At 40.9% G+C, this 25,716-nt stretch overlaps 1 long non-coding RNA gene across 1 annotated transcript in view; it reads left to right on the forward strand.

The window, feature by feature from the left end:
• LOC140198624 (uncharacterized) overlaps positions 1 to 25,716 on the forward strand; it is a 72,982-nt gene that overhangs the window by 29,147 nt on the left and 18,119 nt on the right. The window lies entirely within an intron of this gene.

Raw genomic sequence — 25,716 nt, forward strand, 5'->3', positions numbered from 1 at the left:
CGCCTCAACCACTTGTTCTGGCAGCTTGTTCCAAGTCCTTCCGTGTGAAACAGTTGCTCCTCAGCTCTTTCTTTCCCTTTCTTCCTGGTTTTAGGGGCAGAGGCCTGTTGAGCTCAAAGGCCCATTTCTGTGTTGTGCAACCCTATGATTCTATTACTTTTAAAATTTGAGGTGGAGTCAGAGGAAGGAAGAGAAGAAATCTCCCGATTTGCTCATATACATGCCCAAAGGCCACTGCCAGCACAACATTAGCCTTTAACCATTTGTCTTTTCATCATGGCCATCCTAGAGAGCCACATCAACTGGGTAGCTGACCCACAGATGATCCACTTGAAATAACAGTCTCCTTTGTGAAATAAAGTTCAGTTGATTCAGCTGCATGATGTTGGGTGCCATCCACTACCTAGCCATAAACATGCAGGTTCTTCTCCAGAATGTATAAAGAGCTTGTAACCCTGTCAAACTGAAGACAGATGGATTTCAGAGACAAAAACCTGATGATAAGATCGTTTCTTAGGGCAAGATATCTGAGCAATGTGTGATCAACACCCTTTTCTACACTTGTTATCAGCTATGAGCTATCAGAAACTTTGAGTGATTTTCATCTTCTTCCCCCATGTGGATGTTTACTAGGATACACATTTAAGTTCAGTGCCTGGTCCTGGGATCGGAACAGTTCTTAGTGTCAGCCCATGGGAAGTATTAACAAAGATTAAACCTCGAGGTAGATTTCAGCTTCACCTCATGAACGGTAAATTTAATTCTCAGGTTTGTCTGCCCTCTGCACATCCTGAAACTGTTGGCGTGCCTGCAGTCCAATCACACAGACACAGACTGCAAGCCCAAACAGAGTTTAGATTCCATTTGAACTTTAATGGCAATGTGCAAATATCTGGTTTAGTCTCAGAATTGCTGAAGTACTTCATAGTTTGGAAGCAAGGAAATACTGCAAGGCCATTGCAAGCCCACGTATCTACATTTCCAGGCCAAATTCAAGGAGGCTCAGGATGCACCTGTTGAAAATAATGTAGAGAAAAGATTAAATTACTTTGTCACCTCCGTGCTTCATTTCGAAGGACTAAGTCTCAGAATCCATCTGGAACACACTTTGTTTTATAATACGGTACAAATGGATGCAGATGCTAGAACCTGAAGCAACAAAGAACCTGCAGGAGAACACTGCAGGTCATTCAACATCTGTAGGCAGAAATGAATTGCCAAAATTTTGTGTCCAGACCTACAGCTGGACATTTTAACAGATTCACATTGATAACGTAGATCATTTATGCATGATTTGATAAATAAGCAAAAAAAAAATTCCTTGTTAAATAAAAGACACAAAGTGCTGGAGGAACTCAGCAGGCCAGGTAGAATCTATGGAAAAGAGTAAGCGGTCGACGTTTCATCAGGACTGGAAAAAAACATGAGAAGTCAGAGTAAAAAGGTGGGGGGAGGGGAGGAAGAAGTACAAAGTGGTGGTGAAAGGTGAAACTGGGAGGGGGGAGGGGTGAACTAAAGAGCTGGGAAATTGATTGGTGAAAGAGATAAAGGGCGGGAGATGGGTGGAATCTGATAGGAAAGTGCAGAAGAGCAGAGAAGAAAAGAGAAGGGGGAGGAGCACCAGACGGATGTGACAAGCAGATAAGGAGATAAGGTAAGAGAGCAAAATGGGAAAGGGGATTGGTGGGGGGGGGGGGCCTATTACCGGAAGTTTGAGAAATCGATGTTTATGCCATCAGATTGGAGGCTACACAGGCAGAATATAAGGTGTCACTCCTCCAACATCAGTGTGGTCACTTTGCAACAGCAGAGGAGGCCATGGATTGACATCTGTGTCACTTGGGTTTCCAGCAGCAGCAGATTTTATCATCCTTGTTAAATAGTTTATTCCAATACGTTAGGTTGGGGAAGAAGCTCTGAGTGGTGTGTTAAATCTCTTAAGATTTAAGAATGTTAAGTGACCTGATAGAGATGTACAAGATGATGGGAGGTATTGATCGTGTGGATGGCCAGAGTCTTCCTCCCAGGGCTGAAATAGCTAACATGAGGGGGCATAGTTTTAAGGTGCTTGGAAGTAGGTACAAGAGGGACGTCAGAGGTAAGAGAGTGCTGGGTGCATGGAAGGGGGTAGAGGCGGATACAATAGGTTCTGTTAAGGACACTCTTAGATAGGTACATGGCGCTTAGAAAAATAGAGGGCTATGTGGTAGGGAAATTCTAGGCAGCTTCTAGAGTAGCTGGTTGGCACAACATTGTGGGCTGAGGGGCCTGTATTGTGCTGTAGATTTTCTATGCATCAATGTTTCTACAAACATTTGTAAGATCAAATATTAGTAGGTGTTTTTCTTTGCACAGGAGAGTGAAGATCTGGAACAGACTTTCAGCTCATCTGGCGAATGCTAAGTTGCTGTATTCCTTCAATATATATTTGCATTTGGTTCTGCCAATTTTGATGAATGAATGAATAAAAATTCCCTTTATTTTGTCGCCCAAACTGTTTTGGAGAGATTAACCTAGTGTTTTCACCTTTTCCTGGATATAATTTGCTTTCAGGTAGTGTGGCTTACAAGGCTTCTTAATTATATGAGGCATGTTTAGAATCCAAGAATCATTACTTCACACAATCACGTCCCATCAGGACATCCTAACACAATTTACCGTAGCTAAAACAATTAAGGTGTTTTCTTTGGTGTAACTTTTATACTGTGCGTTGTTTATGTAATGTCGTTGGCTGCATGTGGGCTTTGGTCATTTGCTTACTTAAGATTGCTGACAGTGTTAATAGCCTTCTTGATTACAGATGAAGCTTTTGTTCAGGATCTCCGAACATTTGATGCTGGGAACAATGCCTGGGCTATTTTCTCTCACTAATGCTGGCAGAAGTCTCTGTCTTATTTCAGACTGATGGCTAATACCATCAAAGTCATACTATTGCACTCAGAACCTTTGAAAGCCAGGCTTTTAGTGTCTGCAGAAAAATTCAAATTGATGTTTTTAAATTGACTCAAAGAATAAAGTAAATGCCTGGCAAGCAATTTTATCTGATTGTTATGTCAGTTCATTATATACATATGAATGACAGACTAACGTGTGAATGTTCTTTGCTAGAATTTGTTCCATGAGAACATTAGGGTGCATTGGAGCTTGGCTCAGAAATAATCAATCATATTGACAAAACCATTACATGGCCTAACTGAATGGCCTTGAGTTCATATATCAAATAATGAAATCGTTTGACCAATCTTCAGTGAAACTCGTTACTCAATACATTAAATCTATTGTGTTCCTAAGTACGACTTCAGAACCAAACAGTATGTTGATTCCTATAATAGGTTTGCTTAGACTACTCATGTCTAAAAAGCACCCAACAAGATGGAAAAGCAACCAATGTAAAAAATACAACAAATTGTACAAGTGCAGAAGAAATAAATTAAAAAATAAATGGTAAATTTCGAGCACATGAGATGAGAGTCCTTGATATTGAGTTCATTGATTGTGGGAACAGTTCAATGATGTGGCAAGTTCAGTGATGCTATCCCTCTGGTGCAAGAATCTGATAGTTGAAGGTGAATAACTGTTCCTGAAACTGATGGTGTGAATACTGAGGCTCGTGTACCTTCTTCCTAATGGCAATAGCGAGAAAAGAGCTTGACCTGGGTGGTGGGGGTCCTTGATAATGAATGCTGCTTTCCTGCGACAGCACTCCGTGTGTGGTGGGGAGGGGTTTACTCGTGATGGACTGGGTCATATCCACTACTTCTTGTAGGATTTTCCATTCAAGGGCATTGGTGTTTCCACGCCAGACCCTGATGCAACCAGTCAATATATTCTCCACCGCATATCTACAGAAGTTTGTCAAAGTTCTAGATGTCGTGTCTAACCCTCACAAGCTTTTAAGGAAGTGAAGGCGCTGCTGTGCTTTCTTGCTGCTGGGCCCAGAACAAATCCACCAAAACGATAAAGCCAATGAATTTAAAACTGCTCCACCTCTGATCCCCGGATGAGGACTGGCTCATGGACCTCCAGTTTCCTCCTCCTGAAACCAATAATCAGATCCTTGGTCCTGCTAACGTTGAATGAGAAGTTGTTATTGTGCCACTCAGTTAGATTTCAATCTCCCTTCTATATGCTGATTCACCACTGCCTTTGATACGACCAGTGGCAGTGGTGTCATCAGCAAACTTAAATATGGCATTGGGGCTGTGATTAGCTTCACAGTCATAAGTTTAAAGTGATTAGAGCAGGGCTAAGCACATAGCCTTGTGGTGTACCTGTGACTATGGAAATTGTGGAAGAGATGCTTTTGCCAACCCAAACTGCCTGGGGCCTGCCGGTGAGGAAATCAAAGAACCAATTGTACAAGGAGATATTCTAGTCAAAGTCTTGAAGTGCATTGATTGGTTTTGAGGGGATAATAGTATTGAATGTCAAACTAAAGTTGATAAAGAGAAGCAACTGATAAGAAGCAGCAACTTATCATAATCGTGTCTATATATTGATTGTGGCTTTCCTTCCTATCTCCCCCTGTCCAAACAGCGTTACCATTCATGTAATACCCTTCCCCTTGTACGATCTTAATTTCTTGATGATGACATTAATGGGTGATCTCTGTGTAACAGTCATTCGGGTTACAGAAATTCACCCCTACAAAATTTACAAATGACTACCCAAACATTTGATGTATGAAATATAATGTGCTCTCATGGAATTTGTATGGAAAAAAAGTAAATAAATCAACACAATTTTTTTCAAATTAGATTTTTTGATGCACAAATGGATGTCTCAGCTTCATGTCATAGAATTCACAAAAGGGGCCATTTCCTAAGTCACCTGTATTATGAATACATTTAATTTAGTTACAGACAAATTATAACTATGACATAAAGAAACCAAACTATAGCAATTGGATTTCTTTTGTTGCAATTTAAAAAAAATTAAACTTGCTTTTTACATTAGTCCAAGTTAATGAATCCTGTGACAGTGATCAACATAATAATATGGCTTTGAAGCCATACATAGGATTGTATGAGATTTGATGCACCAATATCAATTGGCATTATTTATATGCTAAACTACTTAATTGTTTGATAAATAAGCTCAAGTCATAGAGTGAGGCCCTATAATGATATTATCAATGTAATTCATCATTTCTATGCTACGCTTCAAACGTGTCCAAATGTTTCTGTGGAACAAATTCCAGCAGAGGACATTCACGCATTAGTCTGCATTCATAGTTACTATTTAGAGATACAATGTGGAACAGGCCATTCTGGGTCACCAAGCCTCTTCTCCCAGCAACCCACTGATTTAGCCATAGCCTAATCACAGGACAATTTGCAATGACCAATTAACCTCATAACCTGTACATCTTTGGAATGTGGCGGGGGGATACTGGATCACCTGGAGAAAACTCATGTGCACAAGGAGAAGAGCGTACAAATTTTTTACAGTGGATGCCGGAATTGAACTCCAAACTCTGACACTCCGAGCTGTAATAGTATCGCACTAACCACTATACTACCATATACATGTTTATTTGTGTATACATATACATTATATATGTATATAATGAGCCACCATGAGCCACTTCATTCTTTGAACAAATTAAGAGTAAGCAATTTGATTTCTTCTGCATGCACTGTAGACTTGGCTTTCAACAGATCTGAGGGTAGTAATATGACCTTGGTGGTAATAGCAGGTTCAACTCAGCCTGATATGTGGCAGAGACTTCTGACAGGATTAATGAGAGAAAATAGCGCAGGCACTGTTCCCAGCACCGGCTGTTCAGAGATCCTGAACAAAAGCTTCATTTGTAAGTAAGCAAATGACCAAAGCCAAAGTGCAGCAAAAAACATAATGTAAACTGTACACAGTAGAAAAGTTACACCCAAGGAGATTTTACTTTGTAAATGGAAATATCCTGCCACCAAATCGGAATGGGTGAATCTGTTACTTAACCTCAGTAATTTATGGAAATGAATAAGTATACTGTACACTTGTTAAATAACTTTTGCCTAGCTTGAGCTGTGCTTTTTTGTGTTTTAAATGATGTAATTAATTTTTATAACTGCCTGAAAGCACAGATAACTTCATATTTGCAGAAAATAACATAAGTAATGAATTTTATTTCAAAGTAACAAAGTACCATCTTAAGCTCCACTTTCATTGCACAAGTCTCTACGAATATCATTATTTGCTTCTATGATAATCCAAGAAAAATTAGAACAAAATTGTAAATGAGTCCTGTTGGTTTGCTTGAAATAATGATGAATCAGCTTCATTGATTCTGAACTTCTAAGGCACTAATAAAAGAGTTCAGTTGTTAAAGTGCCTTTTTCTCTAGTCCCCTGGCAGTGGTATTTCCACTAAAAGCAGATGCTTTGAGCTTCCGTCCTATTTCATGTTCTGTTCCGCTACCTGAATTAGTTTCCTATTTCTTCAGGGTTACAACATGTTTTTAATCAACATGACCTTCCTTTAGTGGGAAACAATCATATTCCATAATGATGCCTCAATTGATTGCCACAGCACATCTACACTCTTTTCGCATCCCTCTTTTAATTGATACTACACAGAGGTAAAATAACCAAGCATGTAATTGTTAGTATATCAGAGTTCTGTTATGATAATAATTACTTTGGTAACTGATGATAATCAATGGCAGTTATTTATGCATGGGTCTCTTAATGCAGGACTCCTTTATATCCATTACTATATTAACTGAATTCTGAACTGTGAAAATGATCACTATTAGGGTAAATTACATTGAAGTATTAACTTAAAAATGCCGCTCAAGGTAGCAATTAAATTTGTACGATAATCAACATTTTTTTAGAAACAAGAAGCTACTATTTATTAAAATGAAACCATTCAGCAGCTAATAGAGAATCAAATATAGCCTAGCAAGGACACATGACAGATATCTGAAATCATGTACCTGCACCTTGACATTTAATCTTTTGAAATACTAAAGACAGGGAAACAGAATTTTTTTGAAGAATTTTATCCCTGGATTAAAATATCTACCTGCAGATGGTGGAAGTGTATTCAAGAGCATACATAGTACAGAACACATATGTGTTAAATTATATAATTCTATTTGAACAAAACTGTTTACTGATAACATATATTTTACACAAAGATAACAAAGAATATTTGACAGTCTGTTAATAATAGTTAAAGAATTCCATATTATAAATGGAAGAGTTAGAAAATAATTCAATCATCTTTGATACCCCGTTATTAAACATGCAAAAATGCATGTAAAATATGGCTCCCTTTATATGTCTTGAGCTTAAAAGAGCAAATAATTGAATATTTGTAGACAAAAAAATGGTATTTCCACTCCACCCATCATACTGAACTCTAATACACACACAAACACACCAACAAGTTCCAGCCAAGTCTCATCTTTGCCTCTGTGAAATTTTTCCCGTCGTGACTTCACACATTCTTGTACGCTGTCAGAATCAGATTGTCAGTCAGTGCAGAATCATGGACAAATTAATCTATTGCTCTCAGGTATGTTTATGAGCAGTTGAGAATCTGGTTTTTCTCATGGGACTCTTGCAACTAATTCAAGGAGGAGACTCGCATCCAAGCAATCTGATTGGATTAAGTTTTCTGTTTGAATCAGGAATCAATTGGAAATTATTGAATTTCTATTCATTAAACAGGAAGCCACTTCCCACTAAAATTCACTTCAATATCAACAGAGTTTTACTTATAACCAACTGATTACATTATACGTTGCATTTATAAGAATAGAATATACTAAATGAATTAAAATGTGTATCACACAAAAACTAAAAAGTAAATGTCTGACATACCTTTAAGATTCAGTCAATTACTCAATGGATTAAAAGGTTTTGAAGTTTTACCTAACTATTCACCAAGTATAAAGCTTGACTTAATTTTGCTCAGTATATTAAATAATTGGAGACACAACTAACATGAAAGTTTCTTTAACTGTTACATTTCATATTAAATGTGACTTGTTTCTCTACTGATAACTATTGTAGTTACCAGTTAATCTGAAGATTTAAAGATAATTTCCATCTCAAATTAAATATACCCTCTGCTTTTTCTCTTACATCCAACACAAAACCATGCACTTTATGAAACAAAAGCTGAAAACCTGATAGTACTCACTGAGTTGGGGACTAACAGTGGCGAAAGAAACAATGATAAATTGTCTGGTCAATGATCTGTCCATCAAAACTTTTAAACTCTTTTTAAATTTCTCTCACAAATTGGATGTCTGACAAATCTGTTAGAGTTCTTCGAGTAACAAGCAGGGTGGACAAAGGAAAGGGAGTGGATGCCATTTACTTGGATGTTCAGAAGGTGGTTGATAAGGTGCCACACATGAGGCTGCTTAGCAAGATAAAATCCTAAGGTATTACAGGAAAGATACTGGCAGTCATTTAACACACATAAAAGTTGCTGGTGAACGCAGCAGGCCAGGCAGCATCTCTAGGAAGAGGTGCAGTCGACGTTTCAGGCCGAGACCCTTCGTCAGGACTAACTGAAGGAAGAGTGAGTAAGGGATTTGAAAGTTAGAGGGGGAGGGGGAGATCCAAAATGATAGGAGAAGACTGGAGGGGGAGGGATGGAGCCAAGAGCTGGACAGGTGATAGGCAAAAGGGATACGAGAGGATCATGGGACAGAAGGTCCAGGAAGAAAGACAAGGGGGGGCGGACCCAGAGGATGGGCAAGAGGTATATTCAGAGGGACAGAGGGAGAAAAAGGAGAGTGAGAGAAAGAATGTGTGTATAAAAATAAGTAACAGATGGGGTACGAGGGGGAGGTGGGGCATTAGCGCAAGTTAGAAAAGTCGATGTTCATGCCATCAGGTTGGAGGCTACCCAGACAGAATTGCGTTCACCAGCAACTTTTATGTGTGTTGCTTGAATTTCCAGCATCTGCAGAATTCCTGTTGCTGGCAGTCATTTGTTCCTTTTTGAACTTGTACACTTTGTTGTCTTTTGCACACTAATTGAAATCCCGAGTTGGTGCAGCCTTTCGTTGACTCTATTATGGTTCTTATTGTGTTATGGATTTACTGAGTATGCCCTCAAGATAATGAATCTCAGCATTGTATATGGTGACATACTGTATGCGTACTTTGATATTGAATTTACTTTGAACTTTGAATTGCTATATCTACCTACATAACCTTAACAAAATATAGTCAGGTAAATTTACAGAACCTCTTTGAATATTCAATAATCTAAAAGGATTGAATCCATAATTATGTTATTCATAATTTCATAACTCCAGAATGATTCCTATCAACCTGGTATATCTGCTTAGACCCCATTATGTCCCATAGAAAAGTAGAAAGGGATTAAATAATTCAAAAATCTAAATACTGATTTTGGAAACTTAAAATAATTGAAAATACTGGAAATACTTAGCAGACCAATGAGAAAAAAAGTTAATGTTTCAGATTGGAGACCTTTGATCAGAACTGGGAAAGAGAGGAAACAAATTAATTTTAAGATGTGAAGACAGTGAAGGAGAAATGGATAGACAAAGGGAATACTTCCAGTAGGGTGTGATCAGGGTTGCCATGGGGATAAACCATTGTTGAAGTAAACTGGCTGATGTATTAATGGGGGTGAGTATAAAGGGAAAATACAAAGTTTAAATACTATAAATACAAGAGATTTTTCAGATGCTGGAAATCAATAGTAACACATTCAAAATGCTAAGGAACTCAGTAAGTCAAGCAGCATCTATGAAGAAGCTGTGGACATTTCTGGCCGAGACCCTGGTGAAGATTCTATTCCTTTCCATAGCTGCAGCCTGACCTGCTGAGTTCCTCCAGCATTTTGTATGTGTTACTCTAGTTTAAAAAGCTATGAAATGCAGACCATAGGATATGCTTAGAAGATGAAGCCGCACTAATTATGAGAGAAACACTGATCTGAAGTCACAGATGGACAGTCTGCAGCAGGAATGGTATGTTCTTATAGTACTGTAAGAATGAGTTAGCTGAAACTGTTGAATTCAAAACAGTACTGAATCCTGAAGGCTGTAACGTGCCCTGACAGACTATGAGGTGTTGATCACCAGGCATGGAATAACACAATGTACGAGGAGACAGATAATTCAGATGGGATTGGAAAGGAAAACTGAAGAGGCAGCAGCAAGAAGCTCAGATTCAGCACTGTGGACTAAGTACAGATGCTCTGTAAAATTGTCACAAAATCTGTGTTGGGTTTCTCTAATGCAGAAGAGGCCATATTGTGAGGACCCCATAATATACGCTCATGACTGTGAACCAAAAATCCTATTCTAATTTCACCTACAAGTTTACTGAAGGAGGTAGAGAGCCTAGTGGCATGGTATCAAGTTAACAACCTCCCCCTCAATGTCAGAAAAATGAATAAGCTGGTCACTGACTTCAGGAAGCTAGGAGGAGTACACATCCTTGTCTGTTTCAATGGTGCTGAGGTAGCGAAGATTTAGAGTTTTAAGTTGCAAATGGTACCAACAATCTGTCATCGACCAACCATGTTGATGCTACAGCCAAGAAAGCACACCAACTCCTGTAATTCCTCATAAGGTAAAAAAAAATGTACGTCCCGATTGACTTTTAAAAAGTTTTCCAGATGTGTCGCAGAAAGCATCCAATTCAGATACATCAAAGGTTGGTCCAGCAAATGCATCATGATATAGGTAACAATAATAAACCAATTCCAATTCGAATTCAGAGTTATGAAGATAGCCCAGTACATCATTACACCCCAGCCTCCCTTTAACCTACTCCATCTTTATTTCCTGCGGCCTTATGAAAGCAAACAACATAAACAAGAACCCCTCCCACTCTAGTCATTCTTTTTTCTCCTCTCTCCAGTCAGGTAGAAGATATAAAAGCTCAAAAATATGGACCATCAAACTCAAGAATAGCTTCTATCCTGCTGTTATCAGTCTCTTGAATTTTCATGTGATAAGGATGAATTCTTGATCTCTCACTATATCAAGTCAGGGCCCTTGAATTGTATTTGTTTACCTGCACTACAATTTATCTGTAGCTACTGCACTATATTCTGCATTCTGTTTTCTTTTCTCTCCCTAGATGGCTGACATGCCAGCAGAAAGACTTGCATTATTTCTCCGTTCCTGTCACCATTATAAATCAATAATAAGAAGAATAAACCCAGTGCAGATTGGAAGAAGTGCAAGTGAATCATTGCTTCACTTGGAAGAACTGTTTGGGTCTCTGGATGGTGGGAAAGAAAGAAGTAAAACATATTTTGCATTTTCTCCATATGAAAATGTCATGAGACGAGATTAGTGGAAACAGAGGAGAGGATCGGGAAAGTTTCTTTAAAATATTGAAAGGAGTGGGGAAGATCTGAATGGTAGTAGAATCTTCATGAGTCATGGTGACATTTCTAAAGGGTAATCCTTTGATCGCAGAGGCTGAAGGAATGGAAGGTGAAGACTGGTGGAAATCCAGTCTTGCTTTGATTGAGAGTGGAGGTGTGGGGAATAGATAAAATACCACCAAGGGCTCAGGCAACTATGGTAGAGGGGAAGATGTCTCAGAGGCACATGTGTGGAAGCTAAATTCTTCCTTTTATTGTAAGCCAGCTTGTCTCCTTTTGGGACAATTTGGACTGAAATTTCATCTTAATTTTCAAATCAATGTACCACATCTATCTTAATTCTAAATATCAGTATTATTGGTTGCAGATTTGTCAATGCTCTGTGTAGTTTGAAAGTAAATAACAAACACAATACTCTGAAGATCAGTAGAATTAAATTTTACACTTTACTATGTTGCACATTCTGCATATTACAAGAGATTAGACCAATTCTAATATATACTGTAGTATAATTGTTAACTCCCCTTCCAAATGCAACTTTTTCATATTCGTTCTATCTTGATTAGGTGAAAGAGTGCATGTATACAATTTTAATACACCAAAAAGATTTTTTAAGAGCAGACTACAAGTAATGATTCGACCAAAACTCATTGATATTAAATAAATATTTTGCTTCACAATTCCTTCTATGCCTTCTTTACAATAAGAAACAAAAAATCAAAACATCAAATGAAATTAATGTAAACATCAGTCCTTTCTATAGTGATCAGCACTGTTTTTTCACTCTGAATGATCTACTCCATCTGCTTACAAATCTTGTACACATTAAGAACTGATTCAGGACACTTGGTAAATTTCATCTTCCTCACATGCATGTTGCTTCAGTTTGTGTGCTAATGGACAACATGATTATAAGGCTGTCAGTTCTCAGACACTCTGTGTTTTAACTAGAATAAAGCTTATGCACAGCCTGGGACAACTGGGAGCAGGCCAGTGGTGAAAGTAGGACTGTCAAGCTTTGGCTCGGAAGAAGCGTTAACTCCGAATAAACTTCTGTTAAGGTTCCTTTTTTTTTACTCTCTTACTGTACCTAGTTCAGTAAATGGCCATTGTGTGTTCTTCATGGCCGATGTTGGAGTCCTGGAATACCCAGAGTCTCCCAGGGTACTGCGTCTGTGTGGTGCTTCCAGCTGTAGCTCCTTGAAGACTGTGTTAGGGATCTGGAGCAGCAGCTGGATAACCTTCGGCTTGTCCAGGAGAGTGAGGAGATAATCGATCAGAGTTATCGGGAAGTACTTACCCGATAAGGTGAGTAGCTGGATGACTGACAGGAGAAATAGAAATGTGGATATGCAGTTAGCGCAGAGCTCCCCTGTGGCCATTCCTTTCAACAATATGTATACCGTTTTGGATCCTTTTGTGGGGGATGACCTCCTGGTGAATGCCACAGAGACCAGGTTACTGGCATGAGCATGGGTCCGTGGCGCAGAAGAGAAAGAGGATGAAGAGGGGAGCAGTAGTGATAGGGAACTAAATAGTCAGAGGAATAGGCAGGAGACTCTATAGACATGAATGGTCCACATCCATACCCAAATGGTATGTTGCCTCCCAAGTGGCAGGGTCAGGGATGTCTCGGATCATGCCCACAGCATTTTGGAGGGGGAGGGAGAGCAGCCAGATATCTTGGTATATATTGGTACCAATGACATAGGAAGTAAACAAAAAGAGTTCTTGACGAGAGAATTCAGAGAGCTAGGTAGAAAGCTGAGAAGCAGGACCTCCAGGGTAGTAATTTCTGGATTGCTGCCTATGCCATGCACCAGTGAGGGTAGAAACAGGATGATTTGGCAGATAAATACATGGCTGAGAAGCTGGTGCAGGGGGCAGGGCTTCAGGTTCTTGCATCATTGAGATCTCTTTTTGGGGAGGTATGACCCGCACAAGAGGGACGGCTTTTACCTAAACCCACGCAGGGACCAATATTCTCACAGGAAGTTTTGTTAAAGCATTTGGGGAGGGTTTGAACTAATTTGGCAGGGGGTTGGGAACTGGAGTGATGGGACTCCGGATAGGACGGATAGTAAAAAAGCAGAGATAGCGTGCAGTCAGACTGTCAGGAAGGGCAGGCAGATGATAGGACAAAATTACAGGGGGAGTATCAGTGCATTAGGAATGAAGAATCAAAAAGAATAGCAAATACAGTACTCAAAGTGTTATATATCAATGCACAGAGTGTAAGAAATAAGGTGGATAATCTTGGTGCACTATTACAGATTGTCGCGTATTCTGTGTGGCCATCACTGAATCATAGCTGAAGGATAATTGTAGCTGGGAGCTGAATATCCAAGGTTACACATTGTATCTGAGGGTTAGGAAGGTAGGCAGAGGAGGTGTGTGACTCTGCTGGTAAAGAATAGCATCAACTCAGAAGAAAGATGTGACATAAGATCAGAAGATGTTGAATCTTTGTGGGTTGAATTAAGAAACTGCAAGGGTAAAAGGACGCTAATGGCACATAAAGGGGATCCAGTGAATGTTGTACATTTGGACTTTCAGAAGGCCTTTGACAAGGTGCCACACATAAGGCTGCTACCAAGTTAAGTGCCCATGGTATTACAGGAAAGTTACTAGCATGGTTAGAGCATTGGCTGCTGGTAGGAGGCAGCAAGTGGGAATAAAATTATCCTTTTCTGGTTGGCTGCCAGTGACTAATGGTATTCTGCAGGGGTCAGGGACCACTTCTTTTTATGCAGTACATTGGTTATTTATATCAGTGGTCCCCAACCACCGGGCCACGGACTGGCATCGGGCCACAAAGCATATGCTACCGGGCCTCGAGGAAACGATATGATTTGGCGATATGAAACAATATGATTCAACTGCACCTTTCCTCATTCCCTGTCATGCACTGTTGAACTTGAACGCACACAAGGTCATTACCCATGCGAGGTCATCAGTCGGTCATTAACCTACAACGACTCGATGAGTAAAAAACAAACATCGCTTGAGAGTTTTCTTCGGAAGAGGTGGTAAGGGCATAAAAGGCCTAATGATGATGATAACGCAGAGACAGCTGAGGCTGAGACTGCAAAAAAAAAGAAAGCTTCCTTCAACAGAAAATATGAGGAGTCGTACATAAAATATGGCTTTATCGCGACCGGTGACTCGCACGCTCCAAGCCCTGTGTGTGTGATATGTGGAGACAAGCTGTCGAATGAGGTAATGGAGCCCTCAAAACTGCTTCGGCACCTTGAGTCCAAGCACCCTGCACTTAAAGACAAACCCGTTGAGTTTTTTGAGCGGAAAAAATGTGAGCAAGTGGGACAGAAGCAAGTGCTGAGAGCCACCACCTCTCCACAAATGCTGCTGCTCTGAGAGCGTCATACTTTGTGGCTAGCCGTATTGCTAAGGCTAAGAAGCCTTTCACTGTTGGTGAAGAATTGATTCTGCCTGCTGCCAAGGACATGTGCCGTGAACTGTTGGGAGAAGCTGCAGCTAACAAGATGGCACAGGTTTCTCTTTCAGCTACCACAGTTTCAAGGAGAATCGATGACATAGTGGAGGACATCAAAGCACAGCTGTTGGAACGGCTTAATGAGTCACCATGGTCTGCTCTCCAGGTCGACAAGTCTACCAATGTCGACAACAAGGCAATACTGCTGGTTTATGTGCGATATATATTTCAACACGATGTGCACGAGGATATGTTGTGTGCACTGCCGCTGCCAACCAACATATCTGGGGCAGAATTATTCAAGTTTTTGAATGACTATATGTGAGGCAAGCTGGACTGGTCATTCTGTGTTGGAATATGCACAGACAGGCTGCAGCTACAACTGGATGGCTATCTGGTTCCACTACCCGAGTCAAAGAGGTTGCTCCTGAATGCCAGTCTACACACTGTGTCATACACAGGGAGATACTAGCTAGCCAAAAAATGTCACCTGATCTTAACAGCGTATTGAGTGACGTTGTTGAAGTTATCAATCACATCAAAGCAAAAGCCCTTAACTCACGTCTGTTTGAGCAGCTTTGTGAGGAAATGGATGCAGAGCACAAGCGCTTTCTCTTACGCACTGAAGTCAGGTGACTATCAAGGGGGAGAGCCCTGGCCAGGGTTTTTGAGTTAAGCGAGCAGCTACAGAGATTTCTTTCAGGAAAAATGTCACCACTGGCAGCACACTTCAGTGACGAGGAGTGGATAGCAAAACTCGCTTATCTGTGTGACATCTTCAACCTGCTCAATTAACTCAATTTGTCACTTCAGGGGAGAATGACAACTGTCTTCATGTTGGCAGATAAAGTGTCTGCTTTCAAAGCCAAACTGGAACTGTGGGGATGGCAAGTGGACGGGGGCATATTTGACATGTTCCCAACATTAGCTGGGATTTTGGGAGAGACTGAGGCTGCACCGCCCTTCTCACAGCTGGTGTGCGATCACCTATTTTCTCTGTCGACAGAATTCGAGCGTTACTTCCCAACCGCAAATGACCCAAGACATGCAAAGGAATGGGTCCGTGACCCATTTGTGAATGTCCCTAGTGAATCATCCATGTCAGCACGGAAAGAAGATCAATACCTTGAGCTTGCAAATGACGACGGGCTGAAAAGTATGTTTGACATAATATCTCTCCCAGCATTCTGGATCAAAGTCAAGGCTGAATATGCTGAGATAGCCATGAAAGCACTGAAAACATTGCTTCCATTTCCAACGTCATATCTCTGCGAAGCAAGGTTTTCTGCAATGAATGCAATGAAAACTAAATTGCAGAGTAGACTGGACATAAGGAACCCCCTTCGCGTATCGCTGTCTCCCATCACCCCTCCATAGGATTATCTTGTTGCAGGGAAACAAGACCAGGGCTCCCACTGATTCAGTGATATTGGTGTGTTGCAATGATTTTATATGTTCATACAAGGAAAATATGCGCTGTGTGTTTAATATCCAAACGTTACTAAAAATGTTATAATGCTATTGACTTATAAGTGACTTATAATTGATTTATCGCTATATTCATGCGAGGAAAATATGCACTGTGTGTTTAATATTAAATTCATTGGATAATCTCTTTTAGAAACAAAATTGAGTGTATTAGCCAATTATAAGTGACTTAGTTGACTTATCACCTATATTCCGGTCATGATTAACACCCACCCCCAAACTCATCCACCGGTCCGCAAGAATATTATCAATATTAAAAAGTCCACGGTGCAAAAAATGTTGGGGACCCCTGATTTAGATGATCCAATAGATGGCCAAGTTTGCAGATGATACAAATATTGGTGGAGGGGCAGGTAGTCTTAAAGAAATAGGTATGCTGCAGAAGAACTTAGACAGATTAGGAAAAAGGGCAAGAAAGTGGCAAATGAGAAAGGTGTTAAGGTGGGGTGGAGTTTGTTAGGTGTGTTCAGGAAGGTCTCATGACACAATATGTATATAAGTCTACAGAGGAGAGGCTGTACTTGATTTGGTATTTGGAAATGAGCCTGGTGTCAGATCTCTCAGTGGGAGAGCATTTTGGAGATAGTGATCATAATTCTATCTCCTTTACGATAGCGTTAGAGAGAGATATGAACAGACAAGTTAGAAAAGTGTTTAATTGGAGTAAGGAGAATTATGAGGCTATCAGGCAGGAACTTGGAAGATTAAATTGGAAACAGATGTTCTCAGGGAGAAATGTGGCAAATATTCAGGGGATATTTGTGTGGAGTTCTGCATAGGTAAGTTCCAATGAGACAGGGAAGTTATGGTAGGGTACAGGAACCGTGGTGTACAAAGGCTGTAATAAATCTAGTCAAGAAGAAAAGACAAGCTTACAAAAGGTTCAGAGAGCTAGGTAATGTGAGAGATCTAGAAGATTATGAGGCTAACAGGAAGGAGCTTAAGAAGGAAATTAGGAGAGCCAGAAGGGGGCTGTGAGAAGACCTTGGTGGGCAGGATTAAGGAAAATCCCAAGGCATTCTATAAGTATGTGAAGAGCAAGAGGGTAAGACCATAAGACAAAGGAGCAGAAGTAGGCCATTCAGCCCATTGAGTCTGCTCCACCATTTTATCATGGGCTGATCCATTTTATCCTATTTAGTCCCACTGCCCCGCCTTCTCACCATAACCTTTGATGCCCTGGCTACTCAGATACCTATCAATCTCTGCCTTAAATACACCCAATGACTTGGCCTCCACTGCTGCCCGTGGCAACAAATTCCATAGATTCACCACCCTCTGACTAAAAAAATTTCTTCGCATTTCTGTTCTGAAAGGGCACCCTTCAATCCTGAAGTCATGCCCTCTCGTACTAAACTCCCCCATCATGGAAAACAACTTTGCCACATCCACTCTGTCCATGCCTTTTAACATTCGAAATGTTTCTATGAGGTCTCCCCTCATTCTTCTAAACTCCAAGGAATACAGTCCAAGAGCGGACAAACGTTCCTCATATGTTAACCCTCTCATTCCCGGAATCATTCTAGTGAATCTTCTCTGTACCCTCTCCAACGTCAGCACATCCTTTCTTAAATAAGGAGACCAAAACTGCCCACAGTACTCCAAGTGAGGTCTCACCAGCGCCTTATAGAGACTCAACATCACATCCCTGCTCCTATACTCTATCCCTCTAGAAATGAATGCCAACATTGCATTCGCCTTCTTCACTACTGACTCAACCTGGAGATTAACTTTAAGGGAATCCTGTACGAGGACTCGTAAGTCCCGTTGCATCTCAGAACTTTGAATTCTTTCCTCATTTAAATAATAGTCTGCCCGGTTATTTTTTCTGGCAAAGTGCATAACCATACACTTTCCAACATTGTACTTCATTTGCCACTTCTCTGCCCATTCTTCCAATCTATCCAAGTCTCTCTGCAGACTCTCCATTTCCTCAGCACTACCGGCCCCTCCACCTACCTTCGTATCGTCAGCAAACTTAGCCACAAAGCCATCTATTCCATAATCCAAATCGTTGATGTACAATGAAAAAAAGAAGCGGCCCCAACACTGATCCCTGTGGAAAACCACTGGTAACCGGCAGCCAACCAGAATAGGATCCCTTTATTCCCACTCTCTGTTCTCTGCCAATCAGCCAACGCTCTATCCACGTATGTAACTTTCCTGTAATTCCATGGGCTGTTATCTTGTTAAGTAGCCTCATGTGTAGCACCTTGTCAAAGGCCTTCTGAAAATCCAAATATACAACATCCACTGCATCTCCCTTGTCTAGCCTACTGGTAATTTCCTCAAAAAATTGTAATAGGTTTGTCAGGCAGGATTTTCCATTAAGGAATCCATGCTGAGTTCTGCCTATCTTGTCATATGCCTCCAGGTATCTGTAACCTCATCCTTGACAATCGACTCCAACAACTTCCCAACCACCGACGTCAAGCTAACAGGTCTATAATTTCCTTTTTGCTTCCTTGCCCCCTTCTTAAATAGCGGAGTGACATTTGCAATCTTCCAGTCTTCCGGAACCATGCCAGAATCTATCGACTTTTGAAAGATCATCGCTAATGCCTCCGCAATCTCCACAGCTACTTCCTTCAGAACACTAGGGTGCATTCCATCTGGGCCGGGTGATTTATCTACCTTTAGACTACTCAGCTTCCTGAGTACTTTCTCTGTCGTAATTGTGACTGCGCACACTTCCCTGCCCTACCACCCTTGAGTATCCGGTATACTGCTGATGTCTTCCTCAGTGAAGACTGATGCAAAATACTTATTCAGTTCCTCTGCCATCTCCTCATCTCCCATTACAATTTCTCCAGTATCATTTTCTATCGGTCCTATATCTACTCTCACCTGTCTTTTACTCTTTATATACTTGAAAAAGCTTTTAGTATCCTCTTTGATATTATTTGCTAGTTTCCTTTCATAGTTAATCTTTTCTCTCTTAATGACCTTCTTGGTTTCCTTTTGTAAGGTTTTAAAAACTTCCCAATCCTCTGTCTTCCCACTAATTTTTGCTTCCTTGTATGCCCTCTCTTTTGCTTTAACTTTGGCTTTGACTTCTCTTGTCAACCACGGTTGCATCCTTTTTCCACTCGAAAATTTCTTCTTTTTTGGAATATACCTGTCTTGCACATTCCTCATTTCTCACATAAACTCCAGCCACTGCTGCTCTGCTGTCTTTCCCGCCAGTGTCTCTTTCCAGTCAACTTTGGCCAGTTCCTCTCTCATGCCACTGTAATTTCCTTTACTCCACTAAAACACCGACACATCAGATTTTGGCTTCTCTTTTTCTAATTTCACAGTGAACTCAATCATGTTATGATCACTGTCTCCTAAGGGTTCCTTCACCTCAATCTCTCCAATCACCTCCGGTTCATTACACAATACCCAATCCAGTACAGCCGATCCCCTAGTGGGCTCAACAACAAGCTGTTCTAAAAAGCCATCTCGCAGACATTCTACAAATTCCCTCTCTTGAGATTCAGTGCCAACCTAATTTTTCCAATCTACTCGCATGTTAAAATCCCCACAATTATCATAACACTGCCCTTCTGACAAGCCTTTTCTATTTCCAGTTGTAATTTGTAGTCCACATCCCTGCAGCTGTTTGGAGGCCTATAAATAACTGCCATCAGGGTCCTTTTACCCCTGCTATTCCTTAGCTCAACCCATAAAGATTCTGCACCTTCCGATCCTATATCACCTCTTTCTAATGATTTAATATTATTTCTTACCAATAAAGCCACGCCTCCCCCTCTGCCTACATTCCTATCCTTCCGATACACCGTGTATCCATGGACGTTCAGCTCCCAGAGACATGCATCCTTTAGCCAGGTCTCAGTGATGGCCACAATATCATACCTGCCAACCTGTAGCTGTACGACAAGATCATCCACCTTATTCCTTATGCTGCGTGCATTTAAGTACAACACCTTAAGACCAGTATTTGATACTTTTTGCTTTGATTTCACTGCAACTTTATTGCACTGCAACTCAATTGCACTGCAACTCATCCCAATGGCTACACGTTTGCCCCATCACCTGCCTGTCTTTCCTGACATCTTTACTGCTCACTATCTTAGATTTATTTCTGTTTTCCCCTTCCTCCGCTCTATCATTCCAGTTCCCATCCCCCTGCCAAATTAGTTTAAACCCTCCCTAACAGCTCTATTAAACTTTCCCGCCAGGATATTGGTCCCCTTCAGGTTCTGGTGTAACCTGTCCTTTTTGAACAGGTCATACTTCCCCCAGAAGAGATCCCAATTATCCAAGAATCTGAAGCCCTGCCCCCTACACCAGTGTGTATGGAACCGGAGGAAATAGCAGAGGTACTTAATGAATACTTTACATTAAGTACCTCTGCTATTTCCTCCGGTTCCATACACACTTTCCCACTGTCACACTTGATAGGTCCTATTCTTTCATGTCTTATCCTCTTGCTCTTCACATACTTCAGTATTCACTATGGAAAAGGTTCTTGGTGATTGTAGTGATCACTTGCAGTGGACTGAAAAGCTTGAACATGTAGATATTAAGAAAGAGGATGAACTGGAGCTTTTGGAAAGCATCAAATTGGATAAGTCGCCAGGACCGGATGAGATGTACCCCAGGCTACTGTGGGAGGCGAGGGAGGAGATTGTTGAGCCTCTGGCGATGATCTTTGCATCATCAATGGGGATGGAATTAGTTCTGGAGGATATGAGGTTTGCAGATATTGTTCCCTTATTCAACACAGGGAGTAGAGATAGCCCAGGAAATTATAGACCAGTGAGTCTTACTTCAATGGTTGGTAAGTTGTTGGAGAAGATCCTGAGAGGCAGGATTTATGAACATTTGGAGAGTTATAATATGATTAGGAATAGTCAGCATGGCTTTGTCAAGGGCAGGTCATGCCTTACGAGCCTGATTGAATTTTTTGAGGATGTGACTAAACACATTGATGAAGGAAGAGTAGTAGATGTAGTGTATATGGATTTCAGCAAGGCACTGATAAGGTACCCCATGCAAGGCTTATTGAGAAAGTAAAGAGGCATGGGATCCAAGGGGACATTGCTTTGTGGATCCAGAACTGGCTTGCCCACAGAAGGCAAAGAATAGTTATAGACGGGTCATATTCTGCATGGAGGCCGGTGACCAGTGGTGTGCCTCAGGGATCTGTTCTGGGACCCTTACTCTTTATGATTTTTATAAATGACTTGGATGAGGAAGTGGAGGAATGGGTTAGTAAGTTTGCTGATGACACAAAGGTTGGAGGTGTTGTGGATAGTACAGAGGGCTGTCAGAGGTTACAGCGGGACATTGATAGGATGAAAAATTGGGCTGAAAAGTGGCAGATGGAGTTCAACCCAGATAACTGTGAGGTGGTTCATTTTGGTAGGTCAAATATGATGGCAGAATATAGCATTAATGGTAAGACTCTTGGCAGTGTGGAGGATCAGAGGGATCTTGGTGTCTGAGTCCATAGGATGTTCAAAGCAGCTGCGCAGGTTGACTCTGTGGTTAAGAAGGCAGCTATATAGGACCCTGGTCAGACCCCACTTGAAGTATTGTGCTCAGTTCTGGTCGCCTCACTACAGGAAGGATGTGGAAACCATAGAAAGGGTGCAGAGGAGATTTACAAGGATGTTGCCTGGATCGGGGAACATGCCTTATGAAAACAGGTTGAGTAAACTCAGCCTTTTCTCCTTGGAGTGACAGAGGATGAGAGGTGACCTGATAGAGGTGTATAAGATGATGAGAGGCGTTGATCATGTGGATAGTCAGAGGCTTTTCCCAGGGCTGAAATGGTTGCCATAAGAGGACATAGGTTTAAGCTGCTTGGGATCAGGTACAGAGGAGATGTTAGGGGTAAGTTTTTTAGGCAGAGAGTGGTGAGTGTGTGGAATGGGCTGCCGGCAACGGTGGTGGAGGCAGATACGATAGGGTCTTTTAAGAGACTTTTGGATAAGTATATGGAGCTTTGAAAAATAGAGGGTTATGGGTAACACTAGTAATTTCTAAGGTAGGGACATGTTCGGCACAACTTTGTAGGCCGAAGGGCCTGTATTGTGCTGTAGGTTTTCTATGTTTTCTATGAAGTACAAGGTTGGAAAATGTATGGTCATGCACTTTTGTAGTGGAAATAAATATGCAGAGTAGGTTCTAAACAGGGAGAAAATACAAGAATCCGAAAATCTAAGATGCAAATGGACTTGGTAGTCCTTGTGCAGAACACCCTAAAGATGTGTAAAGAAGACCTGGAAGATCATTGTGGACACCAGTCATCCCAACCATAAACTGTTTCAGCTGCTTCCGTCTGGCAAACGGCAACACAGCATTAAAGCCAGGAACAATAGGCTACGGGACAGCTTCTTTCTACAAGCCATTAGGCTTATAAATTCACATGTCTGTACATTGAGGTGGAGTCATAATGCAAAGATTTTTACTCCCTCATATTAGGGGATGGATTTAAGATTTAAATAAATTCAATTCATTCAATTCAACTTGCAGGTTGCGTCAGTGGTGAGGAAGACAAATGCAATGTTCGCATTCATTTCAAGAGGTTTAAAATACAAGAGCAGGGATGTGATGCTGGGGCTTTATAAGGCACTAGTGAGGCCTCACCTTGAGTACAGTGAACAGTTTTGGGCTCCTCTTCTAAGAAAAGCTGTGCATGCCTTGGAGTAGACTCAGAGGAGGTTCACAAGGATGATGCCAGGAATGAAAGGGTTATCATACAAGGAATGTTTGATGGCTCTGGGTCTGTACTCGCTGGAATTTAGAAGGATGAGGGGGATCTCAATGAAATCTTTTGTGTAGGTACGGAAAGGATGTTCCCCATATTAGGGGAGTCTAGGACAAGAGGGCACAGCCTCAGGATAGAGGGGTGATCATTTTAAATTGAGATGCAGAGAATTTCTTCAGCCTGAGGGTGCTGAATTTGTGGAATATGTTACCACGGGCAATTGTGAAGGTCAGGTTGTTGGGTGTATTTAAGGCAGAGATTGATAGGTTCTTGATTGGATACGGCATCAGAGGTTACGGGGAGAAGGCCGGGGAGTGGGGCTGAGGAGGGAAAAACAAAGGATACGCTATGATTGAATGGTGGAGCAGACTTGATGGGCCAAATGTCCTAATTCAAATCCTATGTCATGGCCTTATGGATTCCTTTTTACCTTCAGTCTATGTGCATCTAAGAGACTAAATTGGCAGTTTTGTGTATATATATTCATTCTATATCAGAGGTGTGACACCTATCATTTTAACAATGGCCCATCCAAGATCTGGTGGTAAATCACATGCAAAGAAAGGACTGACAATTGCTTTGAGGTAATACTTAATGTAAAATTAATTAATTAAAAATATGTTCATTTGATGTAAAAATTTATTTGCAGCTGATGGCTGGATGGCAAAGCGAAACATTCATTCTGTGTCAGATGCCTCAGGTGCTTAGCAGAACTGAGGTGACTTGTGAAGTCTAATAAATTCGAAGTAACCTCATTGGGCCAGAGTCTCTGAGTTGGGCCTACGATCCATTCTCAGCTGCGGGCAATGCCTATTCTGATTCATTTAACTTTAACACATCTGCAGGCTGTTCTCTTGTACACGGAACTGTCACAGAGCCAAGAAGCATCTTAATAATAATGGGTGGGCCAAAACAATCCCTGCCAATGAAACTCCACAGAAAGCCTTTGTCAGCTCTCAACCCTCTGTTTGTTTTTCCATCTAACAAAGCTATCACGGTTTTTCAATTATCTGAATATTAAATAAGAAATGAATAATTTAAAAATGTAAACTAAATATCAACTAAACACAAAAACACACAGTGAAAAAAAAACTCAGTCATTTTTTCCTTTCCTTCATAACAACCCTACAATGAATGGGCTTGTGGAACATGCACCAAGTCTAAAGTTTCCCAATTATAATCTCAATTTATTTTCATCAAGCATGAATATTGCATCTCCAGTGACGCAGTAAATCAAATGATCCTGCAATTTGGGCATATGGCCCATTTCCACTTGGGTACAAGATATTTTGTTTACTCTAATAGAACATGCAAATATTAGTCTAGACAGGAAAAGAAGCAGACATGCCAAAGTCACACATGTGACTGTACATTGGCTGCATAACAAGTGTCTGGTTGATTATAATAGTATAGTGCACTCTTCCTCCATCTGCCTCCTCATTTCAGCATTCAGTAGCAACAGTTCTCTGTGCAACACCCGATTCACTCTTCTATCTCCAGCAACCATTCACATTCTCCCAGCCTTTTACCTCACAAGCACAGGAGATACAAAACACGTCCATTCATCTTTTTCCTTTCCGTCACCCAGGTACCTGAGGAATCCTTGCAGAGGAAACAGCAATCACTTGTACTTCTTCCACTCCACAGTTCTGTAATCAGTGCTCATAATGTGGCCTCTTCTAAATGGAGAAACCAAATGCAGAGTAAGTAGCTCATTTATGGAGCATCTGAGCATAAATCATTAGGATCAACCTGGATTCTCAGTTGCCTGTGGCTTTAATTTTCCACTCCAACTCTGACCTTTCTTTCTGTAGTCTTTGGCATTCTAACTGCCCTCTCTAAACTAGCAAACAGATAGCTTAATCAAGTTTATCACTATTGCAGCCATGAATTAATCTTATGAAAGATATTCCCTTTCCCCTAACCATTGCTTGCCAATACTAGCAGAATTTTAAAACTAATTTGTTTTCACTCCTTTCCATTTCTGCAAAGTGTCAGAAACATTGACTCTGTTTCAGTCTGTATGGATGATGCCTGACCTGTAGAGCATTTTCTGTTCACATTACCAAGCCGTGTCTATACATTAAGTGAGATTGCAAAGAATATGTAGATGTAGTATAATGTGGAAAAATGGGAAATTGTCCATTTTGATGGGATTATTTTTTAAAAAGCATAAAAACAAGATGGTATGGTGTTGAGCGATCTGAGGTATATGAGCCAAACAAATATTCAGGAAAGCTTCCAGAATGTTATCACTTAATGCTCAGGAAACTAAATACAAAAGTAAGAAATGTATGTTCCCATTAAATAAGGCATTGGTAGAGCCACACCGGGAATACTGTGCACAGTATTGTTTTCCAAGGTTCAAAGTTGAAAGTAAATCTTTTATCAAAGTAGGCAGAGTAGTCTGACTTCTTACATGACGCAGAGCTGCTGTATCAACACATCCATCCAGAAAGGCGGTATTCCAGACTTTTCGGGGCGTCTGGAACACACCTCAATGGTTAACCATTTCATCCGTGAGGCCAAGCAGAAAAAAGGCAACCTAACAGTTGTCTGGTTAGACCTCGCGAACGCCTACGAGTCTATTCCACATGACCTCATCCTAGAAGGACTCAACCACTACTACATCCCAGTGGCTATTTGAGACATGATCACCAGCTACCTCGGAGGATTCAAACTCAGATTTACATCAGCCCATTTCACAACTGGT

The sequence above is a fragment of the Mobula birostris genome, chromosome 6 (assembly GCF_030028105.1).
Source record: "Mobula birostris isolate sMobBir1 chromosome 6, sMobBir1.hap1, whole genome shotgun sequence".
NCBI lineage: Eukaryota > Metazoa > Chordata > Chondrichthyes > Myliobatiformes > Myliobatidae > Mobula > Mobula birostris.